The sequence below is a fragment of the Xiphophorus maculatus genome, chromosome 22 (genome assembly GCF_002775205.1).
Source record: "Xiphophorus maculatus strain JP 163 A chromosome 22, X_maculatus-5.0-male, whole genome shotgun sequence".
NCBI classification, from domain to species: domain Eukaryota; kingdom Metazoa; phylum Chordata; class Actinopteri; order Cyprinodontiformes; family Poeciliidae; genus Xiphophorus; species Xiphophorus maculatus.
The window spans coordinates 1,023,475-1,038,740 of NC_036464.1; the positions used below are offsets into that span (position 1 = coordinate 1,023,475).

The 15,266-nt window shown below is 38.9% G+C and overlaps 1 pseudogene; it reads right to left on the reverse strand.

The window, feature by feature from the left end:
* Positions 1–3,432: 3,432 nt before the first annotated feature.
* Positions 3,433–15,156, reverse strand: LOC111606774 (annotated as a pseudogene).
* Positions 15,157–15,266: the final 110 nt, after the last annotated feature.

Consider the following 15,266-nt stretch of genomic DNA (forward strand, 5'->3'; position numbering starts at 1 on the left):
TCTATCTATCTATCTATCTATCTATCTATCTATCTATCTATCTATCTATCTATCTATCTATCTATCTATCTATCTATCTATCTATCTATCTATCTATCTATCTATCTATCTATCTATCTATCTATCTATCTATCTATCTATCTATTGTTAAGGAAAAATGATTATATATAGTGCTTGATACAGTTAATCTTAAAAGGTATATGGAACACTCTTATTTTGAACAGGTTTGTGTTAAGCATTTAAAATTAAACCAGATGGGTAAGCATTCAGAGACACAGGAACCAAATGCAGATTAAGGGAGATCTCTCAATGGGACCCCCGCTGTGCGGTCAGACCACACAAAGCTATAAAATTAGCATTTCTGTAGGCCAGAAGTACTGGAGACAGAGAGAGAGAGACATCTGGTCTGTTCACAGCAGATAAAAGCCTGTAAGGAACAACATCTGGGAGGGTGTGAAATTTAATGCAACATAGACGATTGAAACCGCTAACATCCAATTTCTAAGTATTAATACCATGTTTTTACTGAAGATTGTATTATCTCATTTTGCAACGACTAAATGATGAATGTATTTGAAAAACTGTATTATTTGTGACTATATCAGAAGCAAATGGAAATTGTTTAAATGAAAATGTTTTGTTTACTATTAGAAAATGGCTCAGGAATTATACCTTATTTTGTTCTGTTGATTTTGTGTGTGACTTTTGGCAGGACTCAATCTTTTGGGGTGCTGACTGTAGAGAAGCAAAACTGAGGTTTGTAAAAATAACATTTCCTGCTCTATTACTGGATGCAAGTCTCTTTGAAGAATTTAAGGAGAGATAATGGAAGAGACTTCAGACTTCACAGCTATGCGTGAAGTCTTATCTCAGGATTTTACTGTGCCCGGGATGGCCGGGGGACCACAGGGGGTCAGGACGCCCTTTTGTGGTGCCAGAGAACAGATGGCCTTTTGATCTTGCCATAAATTAGGGGAAGTTCTCTGAGTGCTTAAGGGAGTTTCCAGTTGGTCAACTAGAGGAACGCCTTGAGTGCATATATTAAATAGGAAAACACCCACTCAGTATAAAATTTAGTGCCACCACTAAATTTTCAGAAAGTTGCCACTATTTTGTTTCTTTCAGCAGCTTTCTCCAAGGACGCGTCTTTGCCTTTCCTTTGTTTTTATATTTCTCTATTTTTTCTCTCAAGGTAAAGAATGCATATCTCTGTTCCTCTGCAGCTTTGTTGTTGATTGCTTTCTATGAGATTAAACTCTGTGATCTGTGACGTCAACACGCAGTGTTGTGGTTTCCTTGTCGCTGCACGTCGCCCACTGAGAGGGTCACTAGCGGAGAACGTCACTCGCCGAGGATCCCAGGAAGATTAAAGAGGAAAGAGCCAAACGGTTGTCAAAGTGAACGGAAAACGAGCCGCGTGGTGGAACACGGAGGGCGAGAATCAGCGAGCACTAGAGAAGCGAGACGAGATATAGAATCAGATGTAGAGATAGGAGCGATCGAGAGCGAGCTATAGATCTGATCGCTCTCTCGCTAGATCGCTCTCCCTCGCTCAGCAGCTCCTCCTCCGCTCCTCTCTCGCTCTCTCTCGCTCCCTCGCTCTCTCGAGCTCTCTCTCTCTCTCTCGCTCTCCTCTCTCTCTCTCTCTCTCTCTCTCTCTTCTCTCTCTCTCTCTCTCTCTCTCTCTCTTCCTCCTCTCTCTCTCTCTCTCTCTCTCTCTCTCTCTCTCTCTCCTCTCTCTCTCTCTCTCTCTCCTCTCCTCTCTCTCTCTCTCTCTCTTCTCTCTCTCTCTCTCTCTCTCTCTCTCTCTCTCTCTACTAAACTCTCCAAACACAAACTAACTGTCTCAAACTAAATAACCATTATCCAAACTCTGCTATCCAAACTATCAAAACTCTATCCACTCTCTCAACTGACCGCAACTCGCCTACAACAACCCACATATTGAATGGAGCCTGTGGGGTTTCTAAAGCTGTCAAACCCCGCGCCAAACTCTGAGCCACTTCCCGAAGCAGTCACGTGATACAGCCGGGCAGCGAGGCTTCGGACGTCATCGTTTTCGGCTCCTCCCCTAAATGAAGCAAGCTTCGATACGCGCTTTACGGAAACGCCCCCTCCATTACTCGACACATGCCTCAAAGCCTCGGCACATCATGTAACATCACTACTCGTGACACTGAGCATTCTCTTTGTGAAGACCCAGCTCTGGCCTTTTGGATTTCCATTCCTCGTGACGCCGTGGAATTTACTCACTGGTTGCCCGAGCCCAACAGTCATCTCCTCAACCAGATCACAAACAGTCATCGGAGTTTTTCCCCAGCTGGCAGTCAGATCGTTCCTCTTTCTTTCTCCACGCTCAAGACATACCTGTCTGCCCTCCAACGCAGCCTCCACTACCCTGCCCAGAATCACCCAACTGTGTTGCCCTTGGAAACCTGGACCACCTCACAGCCACAACTAAGGTGGACCAAGACCCAAACCGGCAGTTACCCTATCCCAGACTGAATCTACCATCTCACAAAGTAAGACCAGTCTAACTCTGTTCACCACTCACTTTTCCCATTACCACAAACTCATCATTTCCGTCTGTTAGTGAGCAGACGACCCCGTGAGCCCGTTCCTGGATTCATTCCCTCTCAAATCATTTTCTCATTTTGTGCAAATAAAATCTCATGTAACTGATCACTATTCTCCTGTGCTTGTTGTGGGCTAAGAACTTAAAACCCATTATGACATGCAGATTTTACCAGATCGAGATATATTTGCAAATTTTGTTACAGCAGTCATAATAATTCTATCATCCACCACCTTGTTATAAGTGATGATTGTTGACATAAATATTTGCATTATATCAAAGTGTAATGTAATACTGCCCCCTTGTAGTGATGGTCAATGTGTTGATTATCAAATTTTCATGGAAAATTCAGAAAATGCCATCAAAGATACATGTGAACAAATATACAAAAAAATAAAATAGTACACCAAATATGTCTCTGGGTTTCTTAGATATATTTTTAATATTTTCATCTTAAAGTGGGAATTCAACCATTTGAGTTTTTCTCAAGATTGTTTTCTGGGTGATCTAAATTCTCCATTGGTTAGTTGGTGTCCCATAGCCCAGTGGTGCCCAAAGTGGGTCCTCGAGGGCCGGCATCCTGCATGTTTTAGTTCTCTCCCTGGTTTAATGCACCTGGATCAAATGATGGCTTGTTAGATGGCCTAAGAAGAACAATGACATGCTGAAAAGGTTGTTACTACCCCCAGGGAGAGAATTAAAACATGCAGGATGCCAGCCCTCGAGGACTGACTTTGGGCACCCCTGCCATAGACAAAAACACATAAAGTGAAAAAGTTATCATTTAAGCTACATTTCCTCCCATTTATGTCGAAAAGGATCAGCAAAGTAGCTAAAAGATGGATCCAACATGCAAGCAATTGATAAAGAAATCACTTTATTTGTTCTGGCATCATTTCCAGAGCTCCTTTCTGTTTTGGCTTGTATTTAATTGATCTCAGAAGTTGTTACACTCATCAGAGGAGGACACCTTAAAAATACTTTAGGTTCATGTTGCATTTATCCTTTGTCCAAGGTCCCAGTGTTGTTTCCGATGCTTCAACCACTTCACAAACTCCCTGTAGAGCGGACATGAAAGAAAACATCAGATCAATTTTAAAATGCATGACACTCTCTTTCTAGGTTTATAATAAGAGCACATAACTTTTCTGGTTAGTAAATGGTTCTAAAATTACATAAAACCACAAGCGTTTAAAAAGACATGATACATGTGTGCAATTCACTCTGTGAAAACAAAGAGGTCAGAGAAAATTACAGAACAGCATCATGAAGATCAATGAATACAGCAGGCAGGTCAAGGAAGAAGTTGTAGAGACTTTTAAAACAGGGTTAGGTTCTAAAACAACATCTCAAGGTTTGAACATGTCTCAGAGCTCTGTTCAATCCATTATCTGAACATGGAGAGAGGATGGATGAACTCCAGGCCTACCAAGACATGGATGTTTTCCAAAACTGAAACCGAAAAGAATAGCTATTATGATCCTGGTGGCTAGATTTGGCATTTATGTTCCCTTTGCAACACTGATTATATGGCCTGGTCATACAAACTGGGGGCTCATCCAGGATTTTAGAACAATTGGCTGCTCTTTGCTTTTGTAGTATGGTAACAATTGGGGGCTCGTCCGGGAAGCATTGATCAGAAAAGCAGCCAAGAGGTAATTGTAACTCTAAAGTAGCTGATGAGAATCTGACAACATGACAGCAATTTTGGCTACTCCAAAAATCTGGCCTTCAAGGAAGAGTGACAAGAGGAATGCCGTAGTTGAAATAAAACTATAAGAAATCCTGTTTGCAATTTGCACCAAGCCATGTAGGAGCAACAGCAAACATACTCTGCACAGACAAGACCAAACATTAACTACATTTTAAGCTTTCTGTTTGACGAACACTGCACACCCTGAACACCAAATTCACAGAGAAACATGGTGGTGGCAGCATCATTCTGTTGGGTGGATCTTTTTCAACAGATAGGGAAGCTGGGCAAAATTGATGGGAAGATGGATGGAGCTAAATACAAGACAATCCTAGTAGAAAACCTGCTAGGGACTGCAAAAGACTTGAAATTAGTGCAGAAATACAGACATTGTGATGACAGATAAATGCTTCTGCAAATAAGAATGGACAATATTTTTAGTCTCTAGATGTGTATAGCTAGCAGAGATATAGGGTACTACATGCTTGGCCAACATGAGGTCATCAACTGACAATGATCTTAACAATCAGCAGCAAATCTGCAACAAATTGAATAAAAAGGAAAGAAAGAATGTGCTTCAGTGGCTCATTCAAAGCTCTGAGCCTGAACTGCTTCAGGTATTTTCTCCTAAAGATGATTCTACAAATTGCAAGAACATGGGGTACACTTAGTTTTTACACATAGCAATTTCCATTCTGGCTTCACTTGTATGTAAGACAATGATGGGACTCCTGTGAGCTTAGTACACTTGAAATTAGAACCTGGTAAAAATCTGACCATTTTATTTTGTCCTGTTATGAAACCAGGAACTTAAAGAGTGTTTCTTTTTAAAATAAAGTATTCCTACTAAACAGTGTCTGACAAATGTTTTCTCACTTTAAGACACCAGGCAGCTTTGGATCCCGATACAAGCCGTTGTGTAGATACCCCAGAGAACCGTCAAATGTCACAAGCTTGACTCTGTCTTTACTTTGGGCCTTTGCAGCAACTAAAGCACATTTCTGTCTGTATCTCCTTGCAAGTAAAATCTAAACTCTTGTCTTTCTCCTTTATGCGTGGTGTTTAAATGTTTTAGGTTGTTTGAACCTGACACAAATAACATCACGGACCAAGGCAGTCTATAGCCCACAAATCCTACTCTGTTTCTCAGTTTCTGAAGAACAGGCTGAAATCCCAGACAACTGAAGTTAGAAGCTAAAAGTTTAAACCAAAACCTACTGTTACGGCCCATGCCTCTTAACGCTGTTCAGGCTTCTTTTTGTTATCCAGGTTTAGCTGTGACAGAACACCTTCCAGATTGGCTGTCTGAAGGCTGCAGAAGAGCAGCCACCCTATTGGACCAGGAGAGGATTGTCAAGCCAATCAGATGTTGAAAAGCCTTATCTGCTCCCTATAAAAGGCTCCCGAAACCATTCGTCCAGTGGGGCAACTAGTAGGAAGAGGTTTTGTTAAGCTGTCTACCACCTTTGTTGTTTGCAACTGCTTTGGGCAGGTTTGAACATGTTGTTCTTGCTTGTTCTGATAACCAGTTTGACTTTGGAGTAGTTTGATTTCACAAGCTAGAAGCTCGTGTTTGGTAGGTCTGGTGCTCCCTTTGTGTCCTCTGTTTTGGGTTGTTTTGAGTTTACTTTAGACTGACTTGTTTAAACATTTTGTAATTTAATTTGCATTTACAATTCTTGAATTTGTTAGTCCTAGTTCTTTTGTTTTAATTGGGTTAAGATTTATCGTGTTTTGGTTTTGTGAAACCATCTTTTGTAATAAAAAACGTTTACATTCCAGTTGTTTTCTCTGGACACATTTTTATGTAGCCTCCCCTGAACCCCTAGACCTTGGGGGCGTAACATCTACCAAATACAAAATGTGTGAAAACTTTTGAAATGGAAAGAAAACCCTTAAGACGATGGTGTTCAAACTTTTTGCCCAGGGGCCAAAACTGGGAAATTTAAACTGCTAATATATGAAAAAACTAGTTTTTTGAGTTTTTTTACCTTTACTTGTTCAACAATAGGCCATTTTTTAAATTAAATCTGTATATTGTTAAAGACACAAAACATTTAAAGGACTTTGTACTGGTGCTTTAATAAAAGAAAAACAGACAATTTAAATTTTTTGTGTCATCAGCTGTTTTCTATTTTGTTGGCCAGATTGACTTGTGGTGAGGGAGCAAACAATATAATTTCAAGGACCACAAATGGCCTATTAAGCATACTTTGGACACCCTTATTTTAAGATGGTGCCATTTAAAAAATATTAATTTTGGTAATAATGACTGTTCAAAATGGTGGATATACAAATACTAATAGTTTGTATAAGTGCCAGTGTGTTTTTTAGCTGACCCACTGCCAAGAGAGTGTCCCCAGATGACCACCAGGCTGTCCCCGCTGCGTGCTTTGACCCAGTTGTACACATGCAGGGCGTCTGTAGTCAGGCCGGATTCAGTCGGCTCTCCGGCGGAATCTCCAAAACCTGCCAAGGGTTTTCACATCAGTTCCTGCTCACTCACACAACCACAGGGATGCTGCGTGTCCCTGCCACTAGATGGCAGTACTGTAATTCAGAGGGAAACCTGCTCCCTCCACTGACCTGAGGTTGAACTGCTGTCTTTTTGATTGCTTCACAGCAAACAAGTCATCAAGAACAACTACACTGGTCTACAGGGATCATATGGCTTCAGAGAGAGAACAATTAAAGCAAAATGCTGTGGATCTGGGTGGAGAGAAGGGAACAGAGACGTGAATCTGTAAAAAGCTCCTACCTCTGTAGTCAGGCACCACCACATGGTAACCCAGTGCACTCAGTAACTGTTGACACACAGTGTAAATTATTATTATCTAGAATCATAAACCACACTGTCATCTCTCCAGCTAAAAGATTAATTCATTAGTGTTGGTGATTACTCACTTTTGCCACTCCAACTCAGTGTGGAGCTGTCCTGTGGAAATTAATTAGCAAACAAATTAATAAAAAACTAAAAACAGCAGCAAATACATGTGGCAGTGTGGGTATTACGTGCTAAATATTATAAAGAGGTGCATCAATAGAACATTGAAAAGTAAAAATCAGCTAAATTTAAAGAGATTTGTAACCCTATTCTTGCACTTTTAAATAACTGACATTGAAGAAACTTCTGTATCTTATATCTTATAGAGATTATATGTTTTTATCTGTTGATTATTATGTATGTGACGCTAAACTGTTTTAAAGCTGTTATGTGGGATTTTTTACTTTATTTTTTCCTCATTGGGTTGGGGTGAAAAATCTGAGTTAATTGTATTCAATTAAAATCTAGTATTTGCTTTTGTTTAAAGCATTTTACTGCATACTGGTAAAATCTGATAAAAAAAGTTAACTTATTTTTATAATTGACTTTCATGTGTCATGTAGATGGATTACATGTGTCGTGCAAACTGGCATAGAGTGGTGAGATCTTTCCAGGTTTACGCAGAAAACAGATCTTAAAGGCCTGAGAAACATAAGTGATCTTGCATTTTGATTTACTGCTGATTAAAAAATATATATTCTTGCATTTTGATTACTGATTGATTATAAAAAATGTATTCTTGTATTTTGATTTACTAATGATTATAAAAATAAGGATTTTTTGTACTTTGATTTACCGATGATTATACAAAGAGCTGATGTAATGAAAAGCAGATTAAGAAATGAATAACCTGATGAATGAATGGTGAATAGAATTAAACTCAGATGATTATTATAAGAAGTTACAGTATGTTTGAATTAAAAGAGAAAGTTGATTATGTTTAATGATTTCTGATGATCATACAGCGTATAGAATTGTAACTCAAGTAATAATGCATTGTGAAGCAAGGTGACATGTTTTTCTCAGACTGTGTTGTAACTAGAGCAGAAGTCAGGGCTGAGCTGAGCGGGGAGGCAGGGGAGTTCCAAAGAGGAAGTAAAGTGTTTTCTTCGAAAATAGATTGGGGCAGTAAATCCAGATGGTCAGTGGACAAGCAACAGAAAAGGAGAAGTGAGCAAGGCAAGAAGATTTGGTGCTTTCCACAGAGCCATTGAACGTTTGAGAAGTCAGGTAAGCCATCACCCCATAGACAACTATGGGATGAGAGAGTATAAAGAAACCCATGGAAAGAGGAACAAGGTGTTCTTAGTCCGCGGTGCTGAAGTCAAGTCAACAAGCGAATGCAGACAGAAGATCAGCAGAGGACCGCACCTTGGAGCCATGGGGAAGTTGAGACTCCGCACTGCTAGTAGGGACAAGACCCATTGACCCTCAACCCTGGTTTCTGATTTGACTGCTGCTCTGCGCTCAACCCAAAGATCTCAAAGCTGCTGCAACAGACTCTGAGAATGATCAAAGGTCTTTGTGTGATGAAGATCTGAGTATTCGGAAAACAACAACCAGTTCTGCTTTGCTTCTATTCAGAAGAGGATTTTTGCTTTACAAAGACTCTAACCAAAGGACATTGAAGTTTTCTGTTGCCGAGATCATCCATCATCTGGGTATGAGTTGAACTGTACCCCAAAGCCTCACTCAGTAAATCAGTGACACAGTTTAGGGAAAGGAGTAAGGATAGAATGAAGATGATTTATAATGATTTTAATTTTTTATTCATAATTTGTAATCATTGATAATTGATCTGTCACTTACCACTGCTAAAAGCTTACTTTATAAAGATACATCAAAATTCTAATAAGGTTTGTGGACAGTGAAATTGAGTCATCTATTATTTTAAGGTTCTTCTAATCAGTGTAAAACCTATGAACAAGCTTCTAGAAATGTGGTGGCTTCAGAAATTCCTTTAGTGTCGGTAAAATAATGACCCTGGGCTTATGTTGAGCCACCAACAACTATCTAATCTGTAACAAGTTGTTGATAGAGACCGTTAACAAGAGTGGTTATTGAAGTTATGCAGTTGCAATGGTTACTCAGCTGATTGCTTCTTAACTGAAAAGGGTCATAACTTTTGGACTGTAGGTAGTTAAAGGCTAGATTAATCTCTCTCGACACCAGTTTAGACAGATTATCTCTCCTAGACCTGTTTCAGGGTAAGAATCGGGCTTAGAGATGTTCTGGACCCGTTAGACGGAGAGCTGGTCAGTAGTCTGTCCTTGGGAGTTGTGAGGTTTAGGGCGGGGCTGGCTATGGTGCAATAACAATGAATCTACAAGATTTCCTCGAATGTTTGAGGGCAGTTGACAGCTCAACAGGAGTGCTGTTTTCAAACATATAAATAAAAAGTATAGTGGAAGGAAAACCTGTGGTTAAAAAAAACTGTGTGTAAGTAACAGGAATTAGCCTCAAATACATGAGCTGCAGCTGTTACATTCCCTGTGTTGAGTTGCTCTTGAAGCAGAGACTGCCGAGCTAAATGCTAGCCCCTCTGTGTTTTATCGAGGCCCCAGTGAGCGCAGTCGTCCAACAGGAACATTTAGAGAAATTCATGCTGACAGGTTTTATGTAGATGCTGGTTTTATGTTCCAGCAGGACTTGCCAGAGGTAGTAAAACCCAGATCAATGATCGATGGTGTTGCTGTGCTTGACTGAACCTCATGGAGGATCTATGGAGGATTGCAATGCCACAAACATCTGTTTTCACTATGACCTCCTGTAAAATTATGATATTTATTGTTTTATAAATATATAATGTGATTATTACTTAATAACATTGAGAGAAACTGAACTCTTTAATTCACCGTGAACAGGGACAAATGCCTTAACTGTACACCTCTGTGTTTAACGGGTCTAAATTAGGGATGATACGAAAAGAAACTTTTCAAAATCAATTTCTTTCAATAAAAAACTGCAAATATTGATATATCAGGCATCCCTAGTCTGAATGATATGAGTTTCACATTTTAGCTTGAATTATCAACATACATTAATATAATAAAACATTGTGAATCACATGTAAATGTATAAATTATCCTACCTTGATCCCGTGTTTCCGTGCAGATATATAAAAACTGGATTTCCATCATTTAATGTGTTCTGGTACCACAACAGGTCTTTCCCCTGAGTTTCTTTCCACCGACTTTCAGGAACTGTATGCCTGGAAAAAACTCGTCTTCATCAGCAAGATGAAGATGTGTTTTCATTTTCCCCCAGAGCTGCAAGTTTTTAATCTGAAAGAAAAAGCAACAACTCGGCATCTGCTCACCATACGCCCAGGGAAATGCCCTCCTCTGACGTTAAGTACATGTTGACGGTGTGATTGAGGGAGAAATCAGCAGGCCGGCTCAGATCCTCAAAGAACGGTACGCTGACTGCACACAGAGAGGAGGGGACCCATTGTTCTAGAGCTGGATGATTTAAGATACTGGATAACGCCGACAGGATCCTTACTCACGTCGGTAGGTGTGAATAATGTCCTGAATCAATACAGGGATTATTTTATATGTGACAGGCACCAGGATGCAGACAGCGACAGCAGCCAGTAATCCCCGTCTTAACCACCAGGGGGACCTGTAATCAGAAGACACTTATTTTACTCATGCAGTCATTGGAAAACTTTATTAATCTCATATTAGCTGCTTCTTCAGTTTATCATTTAACAAAAATATATTTTAACACAGCTCTCCTGGGATTTATAGCATTTTAATCTGGTTTCCATCTGGTTACAATGACAAATTTTTCTACTTGATAAAAATTGTCCCAGAAGTTATTGGGATAAACGATACACACACCTGTTTGCTCCAGAACAGCAAACTGCTGCTCGCTGTCCCCTGAAGCAGCCTGAGATCACTACACAGTACATCACCACCCATTGATTACTAACTAGAAAGTCATTAAAGAGAGTTGTTCTCTGCCAGTTGCATCTTGAAAAACAGTCAAAAAAACTGGAAATATAGTCCAGAGACGTTAACCCACCAACGCTGCCGCCTGTGGCCCCCTGCTGAGGAGAGCTGAGGGACTCTGACGCATGTTCGGATGCAGACTCTGAGCTGCAGACTCTGAGCTGCAGACTCTGAGCTGCAGACTCTGAGCTGCTACACACTAGTTGTGGCTGTGACTGAAGCGAGTCCTGACTCCCCAGAGGCTCCAGACTACAGCCAATTAATGGACAATACCTCCCTTCAATCCCTCTATTAACGCACTAATCAGCCAGCAGAGCCCTCTTAGCTGAAGAACGATCTCTTTACTGTGCTCAAGGGAAACACACCGGCGGCCATTCATTCCAAAATCCAATAGGCTGCCATGAGTTAACTCAGTGCTTCGTTATTAATGCCTATCTTGGTTAAATATGTCCAAAAGCTTTGTCAGAGATTTTTAATAAACATAAAAAGTGCAATAGGGTTAGGTGAAAAATAGTCTTCATTTGACATCCCTGAAGTTTTTATGAAGAGACTTTCAGGCTGGGTGACTAAAGGCAAATTCATCACATTGAGCTGGACCATGAAAATGAACCGACTGCAGAGATACTCAGGCTCCAGTTTTGGTTCATATAAATTGGACAAAATTATGGATGCACCGATTTACTTTATTCACTTCTAATACCGATACAGATATGTGAGGTTTAGTATCAGTCCACCGATGCGTTACAAAAAAAACAATACCGAATTGACTTAAAACGTTTCCTTTGCTAAACACAGACATAAATGTACTGAATTACAAATTTCTTTGATAACTCTGCACCAGTACAGCACATTTAAATACACCAGTAGCTTCACAAACTTGGTCAAACATGTAATAACAACAACTTTAATTTATTCAGTCAGTGCTATTAGTGCTAAATTCTAAATATAAAGTGAAACTATAACGTAGATTCGAAGAGGATGATAATCTACAACACATCCAAACTTAATCAAAACGGCTGAATCAATCTAACATCAAGCCTCTGGTACGGTACCAACCTAATAAACTCAAACATTGAAGATGTGTGTTGTTTGATCCGGCCACAGAAAAATAAAACAAAGTAAATCATTAAAATTAAAACGACATTCACGCCAATGATTTGAAGATATAAACTTCTGACCTGGATTGTAGCTGTGGCTAAAGGTTAGAGGAGGAAGTAGTTCAGAGTTGAGTTAAAGAACTCAGATGCAAAGGGCAGGATAATGCATCATGTCAGTGAGTAACTACATAGTAAATCAGTGTGTTGGGGTTTGTGTGAATGTGTGTTAGAAGGACCTCAGTGACTCTGCATACTCATTATCCAGCAGGAAAGAAAACAATGCAATAGTTTTGTAGCAATATTTATCTTTACAAGCCAAACCTCCAGTTACTTCATTAGTTGATGCTCATTAAGAACATTTTATTGTGCTGATACAAGCTCACAACTTCCTGTTTGCTAAAAGAATTGAATGAGCCCAATGGGATTAACAACAACAAACTCAGAATATTAAGAAAAACTACTGCTGCTAATTTAATTTATTACAAAATGGTTATTTGGGCTGAATTGAATATAGTTTATCCCGACCCCACTAGGGACAAGGGTGTACAGAAAATGGATGAATATAGTTTAAACAAAAATTCTGAAGGCCTGCTTTAACTTGCTGCCCTACAAAACCTTGCAATAGTATTTATGCCCTTTTAGTCACATTACAGCAACAATTTTATTGAGATTTATGTAACTAACCAACATGAAGTGATGAATAATTGTGTAATAAAAATTATTCATGATTTTACAATTCTTTTACAATAAAAATCTAAAAAAGTAGATAAATAATCTGAGGAAAAAAACAAAAACAAACCCCTTGTGGCCCTACTGCCATGTGCAGAAATACACCGCTCAGTCAGAACCAACCAATCAGTTTTAGTGCAACTTAAAAATGACAAAAAAATATTTTCAAAAAGTGGTTTTATTTAGATCATCTCTTCTGTGAGTTGTGTAATGGAGTACTAGGGCGAGGCTACAAGAATTTTGTTTATTTATGAGAATACAGTCATGTTATTAGCAGGATAATAATAATAATAATAATAATAATAATATTTTATGTTATGTTTAATGTTGAAAATTCTCCTAAAATTACAACTTCATTCTCCTAATACTTCATAACAGTTTATTCGGAACATTTTACTATTTAATTCAATTGCTAAAAAGTATATTTCATTATTTAATGCAGAATTTATTGAAGTATTTTTTTTTTCATCAACAGTTCACATTTAATGATGTAATGTAACAGTTATTCGTTTTGTTTTTCTCCATGAACTTCAGCGGTCACATTGTGATGATTCAGAAAATAATGTGTTGACCCTCCAGCTGGTGTCTTGTGACCCCTGGGGAGTCCGGACCCCCACTTTGGGAACCCCTACTTTACATGACTGAGGACAAACTGCAAATAGGAATTTCTATGACTTGTTTTTAACTGTAAATGGAGGATTTGGTGGAGTGCATGGATAGCAGACAGATTCTCCCACCTGAGCGGTGAATCTCTGCTGCTCCCACAGAGTAGCAGAGATTCACCATGTGTTCATAATTATGAAAACATGGACTCTTGTCAAAAAGGTGCTAGCTTTGGTTGCACTGGACATGCACACTTCTGAGGGTTTTATTTGAAGAAATTTTCCACCCATTTCACATTTATGTGCTAATTTTGAGTCAATTTATAGAAAAGAGAAAAAAATAATGCCTTGAAGATGTTTTAACATCTGCAGAGCTTCATATGACTCCGCAGACAGATAATCTTGATCTGAAACCCTAAACAAAATAACTTTGTTGCAGTTACTCACTGAGTTCCCTCTTTCCTCCGGCCGCCAGCCGCCCTCCTGTCCTTCCTGTCGGGGGACAAATTGTCGCGTTTCACGTTTCTAATATTCATCGTTTAACTGCAGTAATTCTTCCCCACTGAGTTTTTAACAATCTGGTTGCACTTTGACTGACTCAGGTTCTCTGCAGGATGGTGCTGCAGGTTCCTCACTGTCCTACATGTTGAAACCTACATGTTAACTGAGTCCAGCGGGTTCCTGTGATAAATGAGTGACCAGCTTATGCTGTTTTAGAACAGAAGGAAAGAGGTCACAAAGATCGAAGGATTTTGAGTTAAATGACAGCAAGCGGTTTACAGATGCAGATAAATTTGTTTGCAGCCCTGGTACAAATATTTTTGAAGATTTCAGTCTTTCATTTAAAGACATTTATTGAGTAGAAAAAACACCAAGCCAAGGAATAACGGTTCTTAACATTTGGCACATGTGTTGGTAACCACCACATTATTTTGAAATTGATGTAACTTAAGTATTTTAATGATTTATTCTTTACTTTTTAAATCGACCATCTAGAAACTTATGACTCATCTATGAACTTCTGCTTCCTTTGGGGTATAATTTGACGTCACAGAGGATTACAGGAGAAGACCAAGTTCCTGTCCTACATGTCTGTTAACGAGATATACTGCAAAAACACAAAATCTTATTTCTGGTGTAGTTGCAATGAAAATATCTTAGTGCACTTAAAATAAGACAAAAATAACTTATAAATAACTTTTCAGAAAGGTATAAGAGCTGGCAAATTATTGTACTTATAACTTGGGGAAATGTCTTCTTATGGAAATAATCTGCCAGTGGAACCAGAACTTTTTCATCAATATTAAGGAATTATTGACTTAAAACAAGCTCATATGTCTTGCTGTAAAATTACTTGAGTTATTTTTCACTTAATTCCATTGGGCTACGGTATTTCTACTAGAAACCAGATAAAAAAAACTTGGTAATATTTGTGGTTCTGGAATACAATTTTATATACAATGACACTAAACTGATTTATTTAATCGAAAATCCACCAGAGCTTCATCATGATACTCGACAGAGCTGACCAGGACAACAAGCACAGTCAGACAGTCACAGCAGAAAATCTGCAGGATAAGAGGCCTCTAGGGGCCAAAGCTGTCTCTACACTGCAAAAAATTAATCTAAACAAGTATTTTTGGTCTAGTTTCTCGCAAATATTTTAGTACACTTGAAATAATACAAAAATAACTTAGAGGAACTTTATGGTAAGATACAGGAGCTTGATTTAAGTCAATAATTCTTAAATAAACATACAAAAGGGTGCTAGTTTCAGTGGTAGATTATTT